Source organism: Callorhinus ursinus, unplaced genomic scaffold (assembly GCF_003265705.2).
Source record: "Callorhinus ursinus isolate GAN/ISIS: 27379988/994484 unplaced genomic scaffold, GSC_fseal_2.0 scaffold6, whole genome shotgun sequence".
NCBI classification, from domain to species: domain Eukaryota; kingdom Metazoa; phylum Chordata; class Mammalia; order Carnivora; family Otariidae; genus Callorhinus; species Callorhinus ursinus.
The window spans coordinates 6,449,760-6,466,325 of record NW_027397068.1 but is presented as its reverse complement, the minus strand read 5'-3'; positions in this window follow the sequence as shown (position 1 = coordinate 6,466,325).

The window sequence follows — 16,566 nt, the reverse complement described above, 5'->3', positions numbered from 1 at the left end:
TAAGGAGTAGGGATTGCTGGAGCAGAGATGTGGCTGAAGAGAGAAGGGCTTGTGTTAACAGGAGCCTAATATACCATGATAAAGCATTCTGGATTTATTCTGTAAGCACTGGTGAAATATTTTAAGCAGGCGAATGGAATGGTCAAAGTTTACACTGTTTTAAAAAGATTTTATTTATTTATTTGACAGAGAGAGAGAGAGAGAGAGAGCACAAGCAGGGGAGTAGCAGGTAGAGGGAGAGGGAGAAGCAGGCTTCCCTGCTGATCAGGGAGCCTGATGTGAGGCTCAATCCCAGGACCCTGGGATCATGACCTGACCTGAAGGCAGACGTTTAACCAACTGAGATACCCAGGCACCCCTAAAGTTTACATTTTATAAAAGTCTCTCTGGCAGCCCTATGGAAGACAGATTTAGGGAAGGCTGATACTGGAAGAAGGAAATCATTTACAAAATCATTGCCATAGTTCAGGCAAAAGGTGATGAGAAGATGTATAGTAAGGATGGAAATGAAAGAACATATTTGAGGGATACTTAGGAAATAGAATCTATACTACTACCTGAATCATAAAATGTGGGGAGACATGAAAGTGGAGTCTATATATGCTCCCAGGTTTCTAACCTGGTTAACTAGGTAAATGGTGATGGTTCAAACAAAGACAGAGAAAACAGGGAATATAGGAGGAAGAGCAGGTGAGATGCTTTTAGGTTGTTTTATTCAGGGAAAAAATAATGAATTTGGTTTTGGATCTTGAGTCAGTTAGGTCAGGCTGGGCTATGTGGCAATAAAAAAGAACTCCAAACTCTCATTGCCTTAGAATATAGAGGTTTATTTCTGACTCATGCTGTATTCCATTTTTGGTGGGTAGGATTTACTCCAGGTCATTTCCACTTAAGGATACTAACTGATGGAACCTCTTTCCACTGAAGCCATGCCATTTGTCATAATAGGAGGAAGGGAATAAAATTAACAGATTTTTAAAGACTTACTAAGATGTAGGTGGGGAAGCTATCAAAAGGACAATTAGAGATATGAAGTTCAGAGTTCAGTAGAGAGTTTAGGACTAAATAGTTAAATGTGGGAGTCATAAGAAAAGAAGTAGTAATTTAAAATTGTAAGGACGGATTCATTTTCCCAGGAAATTTTGTAGCGTGAGAACAGGACCAAGGACAAAGCTCTGGAGAGCCACATTTCTTGTGAAGTGAGAAGAGATGCAAAATAAACCCCCCCTGAAACCCTTCTACACTGTTGGTGGGAATGCAAGCTGGTGCAACCACTCTGGAAAACAGTATGGAGGTTCCTCAAACAGTTGAAATTAGAGCTACCGTTCGATCCAGCAATTGCACTACTGGGTATTTACCCCAAAGATACAAATGTAGGGACCCGAAGGGGTACGTGTACCCCAATGTTTATAGCAGCAATGTCCACAATAGCCAAACTGTGGAAAGAGCCAAGATGCCCATCGACAGATGAATGGATAAAGAAGAGGTGGTATATATACACAATGGAATATTATGCAGCCATCAAAAGGAATGAGATCTTGCCATTTGCAATGACGTGGATGGAACTGGAGGGTGTTATGCTGAGTGAAATAAGTCAATCAGAGAAAGACATGTATCACATGACCTCACTGATATGAGGAATTCTTAATCTCAGGAAACAAACTGAGTGTTACTGGAGTGGTTGGGGGTGGGAGGGATGGGGTGGCTGGGTGATAGACATTGGGGAGGGTATGTGCTACGGTGAGCGCTGTGAATTGTGCAAGACTGTTGAATCACAGATCTGTACTTCTGAAACAAATAACGCAACATATTTTAAGAAAAAAGAAAAAGAAGAAGATAACAGGAGAGGAAGAAAAGGGGAGTATGTCAGAGGGGGAGACGAACCATGAGAGATGATGGACTCTGAAAAACAAACTGAGGGTTCTAGAGGGGAGGGGGGGAGGAGGATGGGTTATCCTGGTGATGGGTATTGAGGAGGGCACGTTCTGCATGGAGCACTGGGTGTTATGAACAAACAATGAATCATGGAACACTGCACCAAAAACTAATGATGTAATATATGGTGATTAACATAACAATAAAAAAATTAAAAAAAATTAAAAAAGAAAAATAACCCCCCCCGAAAAGGAATGGTGAAGGTAGCACAAGATGCATTTGTAGAGCAGGTGTGGTGGGACCATGGGATGAAAGAATTCCAACAAGGAAGGAAAGGCCTAGGGCATTAAGTGCCACCACTGGGTCAAACACAATAAGGATGCATGTTCATTGAATTTGGCAAGCAGGGGTCATAAGTGACTTTAACAACATCTCAAGTATATGGAGAGAGAAGCTTTTTTTCTTTTTTACAGTAAATTGAGCTGTAGAGGTGAAAAAATAAAACGGTAAGTTGAGGCTACCTTTTTTGAGAGGAAAAATGAGAGAAAAGGAATGTTGGGTCAGTAGAGGCATTTTGTTTTTAGGGTGCAAGAGGCAAAAGAATGTTTATAAGATGAAGAGATGAGGCAGGAGTGGAGAGGTCTCTAGAGAAAGGGGACTGGACAATGCTCCAGGTCCCCTAGGAGGAAAGAAGAAATGAGATCAGGAGCTGTGGGGAGGATTCTCATGCAGTTGGAGGGTATGCACCAGTGATTCCTCAAGAAGCAAGTTTAATCAAGGTGACTAGATCTGTCATGAAGAAGGAGGGGGTAATGGGATGATGAGACATGAATCTGAGAGAACATCAGTTGTCTTAAAATTGTGAAAAAAATGCATTACTAGAAGTTACTGTGTAGGAAAATAATCTAATTAATACTTAAGGATCTATAATGATCTACCCATCAGGAAAGTAAGATATGGTTTGTTTCAGATAATGAAATCAGTAAGGATAGGTACATAATGCATGTCTCAATGCCCTAGAGTTATTGTTGGCTAAATAAAATAAAACTTATAGAATGCTTGCTACAAAACCTCACACATAGGAAGCTCTCAACAAAATTTAAGCTATGTTTAAAGAATGTAAGGGAGAGCCAATTAACAAAAATATGGTAAAAGGTATATTTGATCGAATTTAAGTAAACTGAGAAGTAGAAATATATATTGCTGGAACTAGACTATTTATACATTTATCCATTTGTTCCACCTATTTATACAGATGCTGAAGCTCATTGCCAGTGTGGCCAAGATCAAATAACTTATTCATGTTACATTTAAAATGTATTTAGAAATCTATATGAGTCCCACTAGTGCATTTAAAACATGTGCTTTTTTATTAAGATATAATTCACATTTAACATTATATTAGTTTCAGGTGTACAACACGATGATTCAATATGTGTATATATTATGAAATAATGATCACAGTAAGTCTAGTTAATGTCTATCACCACACATATTACAATTCTTTTTCTTGTGATGGGGATTTTAAGATCTACCCTGTTAGCAACTTTCAATATACAAAAGATTATTAATAACTATAGTCACCAGGCTATAGATTACATCCCCAGGACTTGTTTATTTTATAACTGGAAGTTTGTACCATTTGACAACCTTCATTCATTTCATGAACACCCATCCCCCACTTCTGGCAACCACCCATCTCTTCTCTGTATCTATGAGTTTGGGCTTGTTTGTTTGTTTAAAGATTCCACACATAAGTGAGATCAAATGTTATTTGTCTTTCTCTGACTTATTTTATTTAGCATAATGCCCTCAAGTACCATCCACGTTGTCCCAAATGTCAGAATTTCCTCTTTTTTCATTATATATATATATATATATACACATACATATATATGTATATTACATTTTCTTTATCCATTCATCTATTTACAGATAATTAGATTGTTTCCATGTCTTAGCTTTTATAAATAATGCTGCAGTGGGGGTAACAGATAGCTTTTCAAGTCAGTGTTTCTGTTTCCTTTGGACAAATACCCAGATATGCAATTGCTGAGTCATACAGTAGTTCTATTTTTTATTTCTTGAGGAACTCCTATATTGTTTTTCATAGTGTCTGCACCAATTTGCACTCCCACCAACAGTGCACAAGTGTGTCCTTTTCTCCACATCCTCAATGATATTTGCTATGTCTTGTGTTTGTGATAATAGCCATTCTAACAGGTGTGAGGTGGTATCTCATTATGGTTTTGTTTTTCATTTCCCTGATGATGAGTGATGTTGAGCACCTTTTCATTTACCTACTGGCCATCGGTACATCTTCTTTGGAAAAATGTCTATTCAGATCTTCTGCCCATTTCTTAAATGGCTTGTTTGCTTTTTTGCTATTGAGTTGTAAGAGTCCTTTATATATTTCGGATATTAGTGCCTTATCAGATGTATTATGCAAATATTTTCTCTCATTCAGTAGGTTGCCTTTTCATTTTGTTGATGGTTTCCTCCTCTCTAGTTTGATGTAGTCCCACTTGTTTAATTTCGCTTTTGTTGTCTTTGATTTTAGAGTCCGATCCAAAAAACTCATTGTGAAGACTGATGTCAAGGATCTTACAGCCTAAGGGTTTTTTTCTAGGAGTTTTATGTTTTCAGTTCTTAAGCTCAAGTCTTTAATCCATTTTGAGTTGATTTTTTTGTATGGTGAGCGATATTGATCCAGTTTGCATGTGTGTGTCCAGTTTTCCCAACATCATTTATTAAAGAGACTGTTCTTTTCCCATTGCATATTCTTGCCTCTTTGTCATACTTTAATTGACCATATATGCATGGGTTTATTTCTGGGCTCTCTATTCTCTTCTATTGATCTATGTGCATATGTGATCTATGTTTATGCCAATATTGTATTGATGAGTAGCGCTTTGTAATATGGTTTAAAATCAAGAAGCATGATGCCTCCAACTTTGTTCTTCTTTCTCAAGCTACTTTGGCTATTCGGGGTCTTTTGTGGTTCCATACAACTTTTAGGGTTGTTTGTTTGATTTCTGTGAAAAATGCCATTGGAATTTTGAATTCTGAATTCTGTAGATTGCTTTGAGTATTATAAGCATTTTAACAATATTAATTCTTTTAATCCATGAACACGGAATCTTCCCATTTATTTGTGTCTTTTTCGATTTCTTTCATCAGTATCTTAAAGTTTGCAGAGTATAAATCTTTCACCTCCTTGGTTAAATTTATTCCTAAGAATGTAATCTTTTTAATACATTTGTAAGTGGGAATGTTTTCTTAATTTCTCCTTCTGATAATTTGTTATTAGTGTATAGAAACCCAATTGATTTTTATGTATTAATGTTGTATCCTGCTACTTTACTGAATTCATTTATTAGCTGACATTTTTTGGCAGAGTCTTTAGGGTTTTCTATATATCATGGCATCCTCAAATGGAGAAGTTTTTATTTTTTCGTTTGCATTTTGGATATCTTTTATTTCTTCTTCTTGCCTAATTACTGTGGTTAAGACTTCTAATTCTGTGTTAAATAAAAGCAGCAAGAGTGGTTATCCTTGTCTTATTCCTAATCTTAGAGGAAAAGCTTTCAGCTTTACACCATTGAATGTGATGTTAGATATGGGCTTGTCATATATGGCCTTTATTATGTTGAGGTATGTTCCCTCTATAACCACTTTTTTGAGAGTTTTTATCATGAATGGATGTTGAATTTTGTCAAATACTTTTCCTAAATCTGTTGAGATGATATGACTTTTATCCTTCATTTTGTTAATGTTATATATCATGTTGATTGACTTATAGATGTTGAGCCATCCTTGCATCCCTGGAATAAATCCCACTTGGTTATGGTGTATGATCCTTATAATGTATAGTTGAGTTCAGTATTTTAATATCCCTATTGAGGATTGTTTCCTCTATGTTTATCAGGAACACTGGTGTATAATTTTCTCTTCTTATATGATCCTTGTCTGATTTTGGTATCAGGGTAATGCTGGCCTCATAAAATGAAGTTGGAAGTGTTCCTTCCTCTTCTATTTTCTGAGAGTTTGGGAAAGATTGGTATTAATTCTTCTTTGAATGTTTGGTAGAATTCACCAGTAAAGCCATCTGCTCCTGGACCTTTATTTATTGGGAGGTTTTTGATTACTGATTGAATTTCCTTACTAGTAATTGTCCTGTTCAGATTTTCGATTTCTTCATGTTTCAGTCTTGGTAGATTGTACATTTCTAGGAATTTATCCACTTCTAAAATATGTACTTTATGTAACATATTAATATGTTCTTCATAACATACCAATGAGGAAGACAGATCTACATAATCTTTTAGGATTAAAAATACAAAAATCTTCATTCATTCAGCTAAAAAGAAAGTATTATAAACTCACCTTACACATGGTAAACATGTGTACCTAACATGTTTTTTTTTTTTAATTTTGGGATTTTTAAATGACTATAAGAGAGAAGAGAAACATACCCTGGAGAAAGGATACTAGGCAATGGTCCTTGAGGAGGATGGATGGAAAAAATGAAAAATACATAAAAACAATGAATACGTGCTTCTCTATTATCCGGAAAATAATATTAAATGAAAAGATAAATTAGAGCTTGTACTAGGTTCCCATTTTGAATGTGACCTGATGTTGCCCCACCCTTTTCAATGGACAGGATGACCTCAACTAAAGTATGACTTAGTCTCCACTTAGAGACTAAGGTGAGAAACAGAAGTGTGAAAGAATCAAGGGAATATAATGACTCACATCTGCTATTGCCACCATGTGCCTCCTTTATAATGTCAGTTTTGCTTATATGAAAGCAGGGCCAGTCTCAGTTTATGCACATCCTTTTTTATCCATGATTTTATGAATATTATTTAAGGAAAATTATAACATATGCCTTATAAGCTAGACTCCTTTTTAAGACTCTACTTATAAAGTGTGCTCCTTTCTAAGATAATTATTTGTTTGTGTCTGAATGCCAACGAGTCAAATTTATTAACTTACTTATTTGGGGTATTTTATTTTAGTTATATAATTATGTTTTCATGCAAAAATGTGGTGAAAAATCCAATACAAAACCCTACACATAATATGTATGAGGATCTTTCTGGAGTAACAGAAATGTTCTAAAATTGGATTGCAGTGATAGTTGCACAACTCTGTAATTTACTAAATGTCATTAACTTGTTCAGTAAAAATGGGTGAATTTTACGGTGTGCAAAATATAGCTCAATATGAAAACTTTAAATATGACATTAAAGTATTGATTCCTAACCATTCTCAGTCTAGGCTTGAGAAACTAAACACTGCAGTCAGAATCAAGCCTATTGGAGGTGTTTCTGATTTGGGGTTTTTTAAAAATAATGCATCTTGAATAGAAAAAGTGGTTATTACAATGTCTTTTATAACTTTGGAATTTCCTTTAAAGCATATGCTATATTTACACTGGCCTCTGGACAGTTCTAGGTAGTTTTATTGCAGTGCAGTCTCTGCAAGGCTCCACATCGATGCTTTGATTCATGGTGATCAGAATAAGATCTTTAGAAAAGATTGTACTGGGTCTACAATAAGGACTTAAGGCTTCCAAACTATTGAGTGCAGTGACAAACTATCTGTCAGGTCTCTGTCAATAGTCTCCACTATTGCTGATTTGTTAGGAGCCAGACCCTCATACTGAGGCCATTATAAAAGAAACGTTTGCATCACTTCAATTTGAGATCGAACTAAAGAGCAAGCAAATGTTTTCAAGTAACTAGGATTTTTATTGTGCATTATCAGAAAGTTAAATACATGAATGGCTTCTAAACTTATTAGTAAGCTAAAATACTCTTTCTTCCCCCTTAAAATTGGATTGAAACTTCTATGGTCAACCCCTTATGCCGATAAAATCTTACTTGAGATAATTGATTTCATAGAGGTCTTTTTTCAGTTTGAAGATTAGATTCTTCATGAAAGGTGGCATTTTCAAGCTTCAGGCATTTGAGGATCTTCCCAGGTTTAAGATAAAGATAACAGTTGTGGTAAAACTGACTTAGAACTGAGCAGAGCTAGAGTGTGTTGTTTTAAACCAAGAAGGTGCTCACAGATGGCTCAGAGAGAGATTTAGCAAGTCTGTGCTAATCACACTCATACATGGGAATATCTCCATTGAAAACAGCCAGATTTCATTGTGTTCCTTAAGTAACTTTCTTACTTGGTTAACAATAACAGTGAAGTATAATATGTAATGGCCTGAAAACAATATGCTTTATATTATAGTTGGGTGTATATTATTAAAACCACAGTGAGAGTTTATGAAAGGGGGTTCCAATTCAAAGTATACTGAAGATACAAAGTATTTGCAGAAGTTTAGCTTTGGACAGGTAAACTATTCAGAGTTCTTGATGGCTTCACTTCTAGACATTTCTAAACTTCTATGCTAGCCCCATATAGGTTAATTTCTCCTACCTAATAAATTATATAAAATAAAAATACAATATGTAAAAAATGTATTCACTTGACTAAAAGGAAATTGATCTCATTACAAACTGTATTTTACCATGTTTTGTCACATCTGACACTTTATGTTAAATGTCATTAACTATACAATTTTAATATCCTATATTATTAAATGTCAGTGGCCAAAATATGATAAACATCAAGATTTAGTTTAACTTTTGTTTTTAGAATGAGACATAAAATAGAGAAATGATTCAGAAAAGAAAATTAAATTCAGTTAAACATTTATTGATCAGCCACTATCTGCCAAGCACTGTATTAAACATTGAGCATACAGTTTGAATAAGACCAACATGTCTTAGTTCCAGCTCTCATAGTGCTTGTATTCTGGCTGGAAAACAGAAAATAAATAAATGAAGACGATAATCACAGATTTGTAAGAGTTCTATAGACGGAATTGAAGAGGGATTTAATACAAAGTAATTGGAGGAAGCCTCTTTTAAGCAGGGTAATCAGGGAAGGCCTAGGAAGAGATGACATTTAGGCTGAGCCTTGAATGAAAAATGAGACAGGACCATTTCCTAAATGATCTATAAGTTATTTCTGCTATATCCAGACCACACAAAATCAAAGCAGAAAATACCTACCTGTTCTGGTTGGTTCATGCTATTAGTGGGAGACCAGACAGCTGATGTGTGGGTTGTACCAGAGAAGGAAAGATATATTGAATAGTATTTTTCTGTATTTTTTCTGCGTTTTATTAGTTACTTAGATTCTAGAATGAAATTTGTTTTCCTTAAATATGTAAATGACTCCCAGTTTAATGGGAAGCCCAAAGTATTAAGTTTAAAAAGTGTCATAGTATAATATGGCAACAGCAATATGTGCATGATAATTTAAGTAGGGAAACCAAAAGGTAGTAGTATGAAATTGAGTAGAATTGACTTTTTGTTACTACTGAATGAAATATATATGACGATTTACAGAAAGTTACAAGCTAAGAATGAACTATCAGTGAAGATATAAGAAAATGAGACTATCTTTAATGCTGCCAGGCATTCATTAGGCTCTCAGTGATGACTGATTAATTGAAATAGGAAAATCAGACAAGTGTGGTCTGCATAAAACTTCTCTAAATTTTATCCGTTATCCCATAATCATCTTGGTTACCACAACGAGACATTTCAGTTGTCAAGACTGTGCAAGAACCTACTGGTTTCCTATCCCATAGCTGCTCCCAATCCCCCACTCTCATTCTTGCTGAAAGAATCCCAATTTTGTGCAGATATGAAGAAGTCAAGTGCTTTGGGAAAAACTAGTGTCTTCCTCAATCGCAAGGAGAGAATCATGATGTGATCTTGCTGGTGATTAGTTTAGGCAGTCATGTGATCCAATTCTGACCAATGATATTTAAAAAGTAGTCTGTACTGTGGTGGCAGGGTGATTGTGGGAAAAGTCTTTCTTACTGCCTAAAAGAAAAGTATGGGAGGAAACACACCAGTCCTCCATGTTCTACCTCTCAATCTTATATTTACTTTTTGTACCAGGATTTGGGGCTAATGAAAGCTTATATGGGTTAAGATCCTGAAACTAGCAGGTAGGAAGGAGGTGAAGATCCTGGGAACATTTTGATAACCATCTCTGGAAATATCCAACATCGGGACTTTTGGTATGAGAATGTGAATTTTCTTATTTGAATTTTACCCCCTGAAAAGGTGTTTTAGTTATTTGTAGCTGCATGTATCTTCATTCATTGACTAGTTCTATTTTCAGGTAGTATTCAATAGATTAACTGAACATGCTCTTTTGTAATCCAAATAGGCAGTTGATGTGAAATTTTAATATAGGCATGCCAAACTATTCTTCCCAGCAATAAGATGTGGTTCCACAATGCAGTGCTCCTCGAGTAGGTAAATACAAATTGTTATCGTTATCTCACTGATCCTTAAAATCTTCATTGTAGAGAAAGTGCTATTTAGTTGTTCTGTCTTTTGAAAGTTTACACTGAAATTTAACAAGCAGGTTCTTAAGCCTGTTGCCCTTTAAAAACACAAAAGAGCCAATTATTTTACTAGCAAAATGAGTTTCTTTGGGAATAGCAGAGAATTGCAATTTGAGACAAGCAAACTATGGTGAACCCTGGAGAAGTCCAGAAAACAAAAGAGAAGGGCTTGTTTTTATAGGGGAAAGGAGGAAGCTGGAAGGTCTATTATAACTTTTCATTGGCTGAGTGTGGTGGTTTCCCATTGGCTGAGCTGCTGCTAGGCAAGGAGAAATTCTTCTATCCTCCCGCCTCCTAGGTAAAGTAAGCTTCTTCCTATTGGGGCATGCAAGGTATGCTTCTTACCTAGAGTGGTAGTGTAGGAAAGCTCCCCCTCCAGGACTTCCTGACTCCATTTTAAATGAGGTTTCCTTTAATTTACTTTCACAAGCCTTTTAGCCTCAGGACCCCTTTAAATTCTTAAAAATTACTGAGAATAATTATTTCAAAATGAAAAGTTAAATGAAAATTATTGAGGACCCCAAAGACCTTTAGCTTATGTTGATTATATCTATCAATATTAACTTTATTAAAAATTAAAACTGAGCAAATTGTAAACTATGTATTTATTAATTCCTTTAAAATAACAATCACCCCTTGCATATTAACATGAAATGTGTATTCATATAAAAATGACTATATTTTCCAGAACTAATTTCTTTTGCCAATTTCTTTAATGTCTTGCTTAATAAAAGATGACTGGATTCTCAAGTCTGTTCTGCATTCAATCTGTTGCAATATGTTGCCTTCACTGAAGTGAATGGAGAAAATACAGTCTCAAACAGATATGTCTGGAAAAGGAAGCATTTTGTGAACCCTTAACTCCATTCTAGAGACTCCCCAGGAGTCCTCCACACTTAATGAACCACCAACCTGAGGTAGCATGGACTACATTGACCTGACAAGACTTTGAGAAGCCATTTGTTTTGTTTTTCATCAGCAGGTAGTTACAAACAAACACTGGCAGATTAGGAGAGTTAGAGTATCTCCTCAGGAAAATTATACTATCCATAATCATAAAAAATGTAGCTGGCCATTCTATTTACCAATCAAATTTTTCTTATATTTAAAAATTACTGAAGGTGGGGCATCTGGGTGGCTCAGTCAGTTAAGTGTCTGCCTTCAGCTCAGGTCATGATCTCAGGGTCCCGGGATGGACTCAGTAGGGAGTCTGCTTCTCCTTCTTCTTCTGCCCCTCCCCGCAGCTCATTCTCTCTATCCCTCGAATAAATAAGTAAAATCTTTTAAAAAATTGCTGAAGACAAATTCAGAAGACTGAAGTGAGAAGACGTGGGCTCAGAATTAATTATGAAATACTATGTCTGATAATCATTGGTGTTCTCCAGTAATTCTGGGATGCTCATCCTGGATGCACCTCCTTCCCTTCAGGTCAGGTGTGGCCATGTGACTTCTTTAGCCAGTGATATATGAGTGGAAGTGAAATGTCTCATTTCTGATCAAAGCCATAAGAACAAATAAGCAATTTGTCACATTCCTTTCCCTCTTGTCTGGATGGAGGGGATTCCATCAGCTGATTAAGAAAGCAGGACCGTCTGTTGAAGTAAACTTTGTGGTTTAAAACTAGTGAGATTTTGGAATTGTTCCTATAGGATAACTCAGCCTATGTTGCCTAATTCCCTTTACTTTATGATCCATTAAAGAACAATGCCATGAAAGCAAACAATATAGTCATAAAATTCTGTCTTTAACAAGCTAGAACACTAGATAAGGATTGTATCACTTTTGACCAAGATTCATAGGGAAAGAAAAATATTTAATGTAATCTTTGAAGCAAGTTATAATAATCAAAACAATAACAAGTTGGGATGAATTACTAATATTGCTGTAGGCAACATTTTGGAGTTATTTTAACAAAAAGAATTTTCATTCATCCACAGAACAATTCATCACCTAACGTTATATGAAGGCTCTGCTAGGCTCTAGAGAGAAACATTGATGGGATCCACGCTCATGAAGTGAATCATTTCCTGAAAACTTTATAGAAATTATTAGCTAAGTCAGTCCTCAGCCCCTTATTTAAGAAAAAAAAATAGCTTTTGTTTTATGATACATAATAGAAACTTGACTTAGCAGTGACTTAAGCAAAATCGATGTTTATCTTTCTCTCTCATATAAAATATATTTACTAGATAGATATTCCAGGGTTGGTATGGTAGCTTTTTTTTTTTAAGATTTTATGTATCTGTTTTTTTATTTATTTATTTAGAGTGCTGGTGGGGGGAGGGGCAGAGAGAGAGAATCTCAAGCAGACTCCAAACTGAGGGCAGAGCCTGATGTGGGGCTCGATCTCATGACCCTGAGATCATGACCTGTGCTGAAATCAAGAGTTGGCCACTTAACCAACTGAGCCATCCACGTGTCCTGTGAGAGCTCTTTTTTAATAAGGGACCCACATGGTTTCCTTCTGTCTCATTGTGCCATCATCCCTAGGATATGAATCTTGCCTTTGTTGTACAAGATAGCTGCTAGAAATCCAAGCATCAGTCTGCACTCCAGGTAATATTATGGTAGAAGAGACAAAGAAGAAGGGTAAAAGGGCCAATGACATCTTTTAAGGAGGTGTCTTAGAAGTTGCTATATAATTTTTTTTCGTCTCTTTGGTCAGAATTTAGCCACATAGCCACACCTAGCTGCAAGGAAAGCTAGGAAACACGGCTTTTATTGTGAGCAACCCTATCCCTACCTAAAAACCAGGAGGTTTGTTATCAAGAAAGAATGGAGGGGCGCCTGGGTGGCTCAGTTGGTTAAGCGACTGCCTTCAGCTCAGGTCATGATCCTGGAATCCTGGGATCGAGTCCCACATCGGGCTTCCTGCTCAGCAGGGAGTCTGCTTCTCCCTCTGACCCTCTTCCCTCTCGTGCTCTCTATCTCTCATTCTCTCTCTCTTAAATAAATAAAATCTTTAAAAAAAAAAAAAAAAGAAAGAATGGATATTGGGGTGGTAACTAACAGATTGTGTCACACTGTTCTATATCAGGTACAACTTAAAACTACCTTCAAGAAATTTTATCAGAAGAATAATTCATAAAACAGTTGATTCCCTCCTTCATACTTACAAGTTCAGTGGACTCTGGGAGTCTGGAGCTATCTTGTTTTTAATCATAGCACTGGGTATAGTTCGAAAGCTAGTTTTCTCTAAGTTTGCAAAGGTGAGATAGCAGTATGAATTGGTCTATTGGGATCACCCTTAATCATTGAATGCTAACTGTAGAATATTATATCCAGGAGGCAATCTTTTGGCCATAGTATATTTACTTTTTTATAATCTTTAATATTGTATCATTTCAAACTTATGAAAAGATTGCAAGGACTCCTATATTGTATGCCCTTTACCCAGGTTCACCAGTTGTTAAACATTTTGTCCCACTTGATTTATTGTTTTCTTGGCAATACACCCACCCCCCCACACACACAGAGATTTTTTTTCCGACTTATTTAAGAGTAAGTTGCAGACATCATGCTCCTTTATGCCTAAATATTTTGGTGTGCATATGCTAAAATCAAGGACAATTTCTTTCGTAACCACAGCACAATTAAAAAAATCAGGAAATTCTACATTGATACAATAACTATTATCTAATCCTCAGTCGATATTGAAAGGTCACTAATTGTCCCAATTATTCCTTTTATATCTGTATTTCTTTTCCTAGCCTAGAATCCAATCTAGAATCATGCACTGGATTTAGTTTGCCTGTCTCTTTAGTCCCCTTTAATCTGTGGCAGTCCCTCAGCCTTGTTTTGTCTTTCATGACCTTAGCGTTTTTTAAGAACACCAACCAATTATTTTGTAGAAGGCTCCACAAATTGAGGATATCTGACATTTCTTCATTAATTCAAGTTATGCAAATGTGGGGGGAATAATTCAGTAGTGATGTTTTATATCTTGCAAGACATCCTAACAGGTGGTACGTGATATGACTTTGTCTCATTAATTGTGATATTAAACTTAATCACTTCCTTAAAGTAGTACCTGCCAGGTTTCCCCATTGTGAAGTTATTTTCCCTTTGTAATTAATAAGTAGTTATGGGGAGATACTCTGAGACTATGTAAGCACCCTGTTTCTCACCAAATGTTCACCACTGGTTTTGGAATCCACTGATGATTCTTGCCTAAATCAATTACTGTGATGATGGTTTCAAAATGACAACTTTCTTGCTCTGTCTTTCCTTCCACCTGCGTTAATTGGCGTTTTAGGCCGTAGTGTTTTGATTTTTTAAAAATCCAGGTATCCTATTATTCAGAATTCTGTTTGATATTTAAGTCTGTGAGCATGGAAAAGATAAAACAATCCATGGTTTTGTAAACAAACTGTCTTACTTTAGGCCTCTATGACAAATTGCCCAAGACTGGGTGGCTTATTAGCAATAGAAATGTATTTCTTACAGTTCTGGAGGCTAGAAGTCCGAGATCAGGGTGCCAGCATGGTTAGGTTCTGGTGAGATCCTCCTTCCCATTTGCAGACCGCCATCTTCCTATATCCTCACATTGAGGAAAGAGCTGGAGCTCTCTCTGGGGTCTCCCTTACAAGGGCACTAATCCAATTCTTGAGGGCTCCATCTTATGACCTAATCACCTCCTCAAAGCCCCATTTCCTAACAGCAGCACACTGGGGGTTAGGATTTCAACATATGAATTTTGGGGTAGCACAAATATTTACTCCATGACTGAAAGTTCTTAAAATTCTGTCTTGGAGCACAGTGTGATTTTGATGGGTGGTTTTTTTATAGAAAAGCCCAAAATCTTATAACCATCAGAGAGTTGGAAGCATTTTAAAAATTTGTTTTACATAAAATAAATGAGGCACTGGGAAATTAAGTGCTTTGTCTAAGATCCTTTAGTGGGTAACTAGCAGAGCCAAAATTCAAACCCAAACAACTCAACTCCAGAGAATGCGCTCAACAACCACTGTGTTATAAAGAACCAATGAGCAGAGCTGAACACTGGAAGGACTCGCAAGAATGAACAGCATCTGGGTGGCTGGTGTATTGGGAGCAGCTTTCCTTTCCTAGGCTGGGGACCATGGTTATGGACTCCTCCTGTTCCCAGAGCAGAGTATTACCAAAAGCAAGGCTGGACTGGGTCCTACAAGGGCCTGAAGTTGTATTTTTAAATGATAGCTAAGAAAAGTTATACTGAATTAGACACTAAGATAGTAAAAATTAATTATTTATAGTCTATCTAAAGTTTTTAGAATGTAAGATGCTTCCTTGTCATAGATACATTTAACCCCCTTGTCATGTCAGTGTAGTGCCTCACCCATACCTCAGCTATGCCTGTTGTCCTCAAATCTAGAGCTTGTCAGGGCGGACCTTTCCAGCCTTCAGCCCTGGTCGGGGAGGGGTATTTGCCTGGTGCATATGCTGGGGAAGGGATGTCTGACTGTGGCAAATATAGACTTTCAACTAATTCTTCTGTTCTCAGCATCACCCTACATTCTTGTCTCCAAAGATAACTGGTGCCTCCAATTCTTGAGACTGCCCAGGGCTCTGCATCATGAGTCAGCTTGTTTTTGGGTGTTGTCTTCTCCCACTGCTGGTTCAGGTGTCAGCTTTCTTCAAACTGATGACTCTGTGACTAGTCTTCCGTACTTTCTTTCCCTTTGCCCTTGAGCATGTGTGCCTTTTTGCATTCCTTCGCCATCATCTGAGTAGGGTGTTAGGAGAGACAAATGTATGCATTCAATCCATATTTCCCGATACCTCTTTAATTATATCATTGAAGGTTAAGTTAGACTGAAGCAGAACCAAGAACAATCTATAGGTCAGTATAAAATTGGGTGTATACTCTTCTTCTAATACAACTCTTACTGATAAGCTGCTGAGGCGGAAATTAGAGGGCTTTTTTTCTTAATGAATGTTAATTCTAGCAAGTTATGCAAGAGCGGGTTTCTAGAGACAATTTAATTCTCCTGTGCCAGATAGGTGCCATAATATACATAATGCATACATGTACATATAATACATATGTTATGTACGGGATATTGAATCCAGTGGTTTGTTATACAAATTAGGGCAGAGTCACGTGATGAGTTCTAGTGTGTTTAGGGAGGGCAATGGTGTTACTTCTCCACCCCACCCCACCCCCACCTTGTCTTCTCTTTGTTCACTGATTGTTCTGTAAAATAGCCTGTGGCTATTTTAAGGAAAAGGGCATTTATTGAAAGGGGACCAGGGACTCATAGACCCGAAGGGGT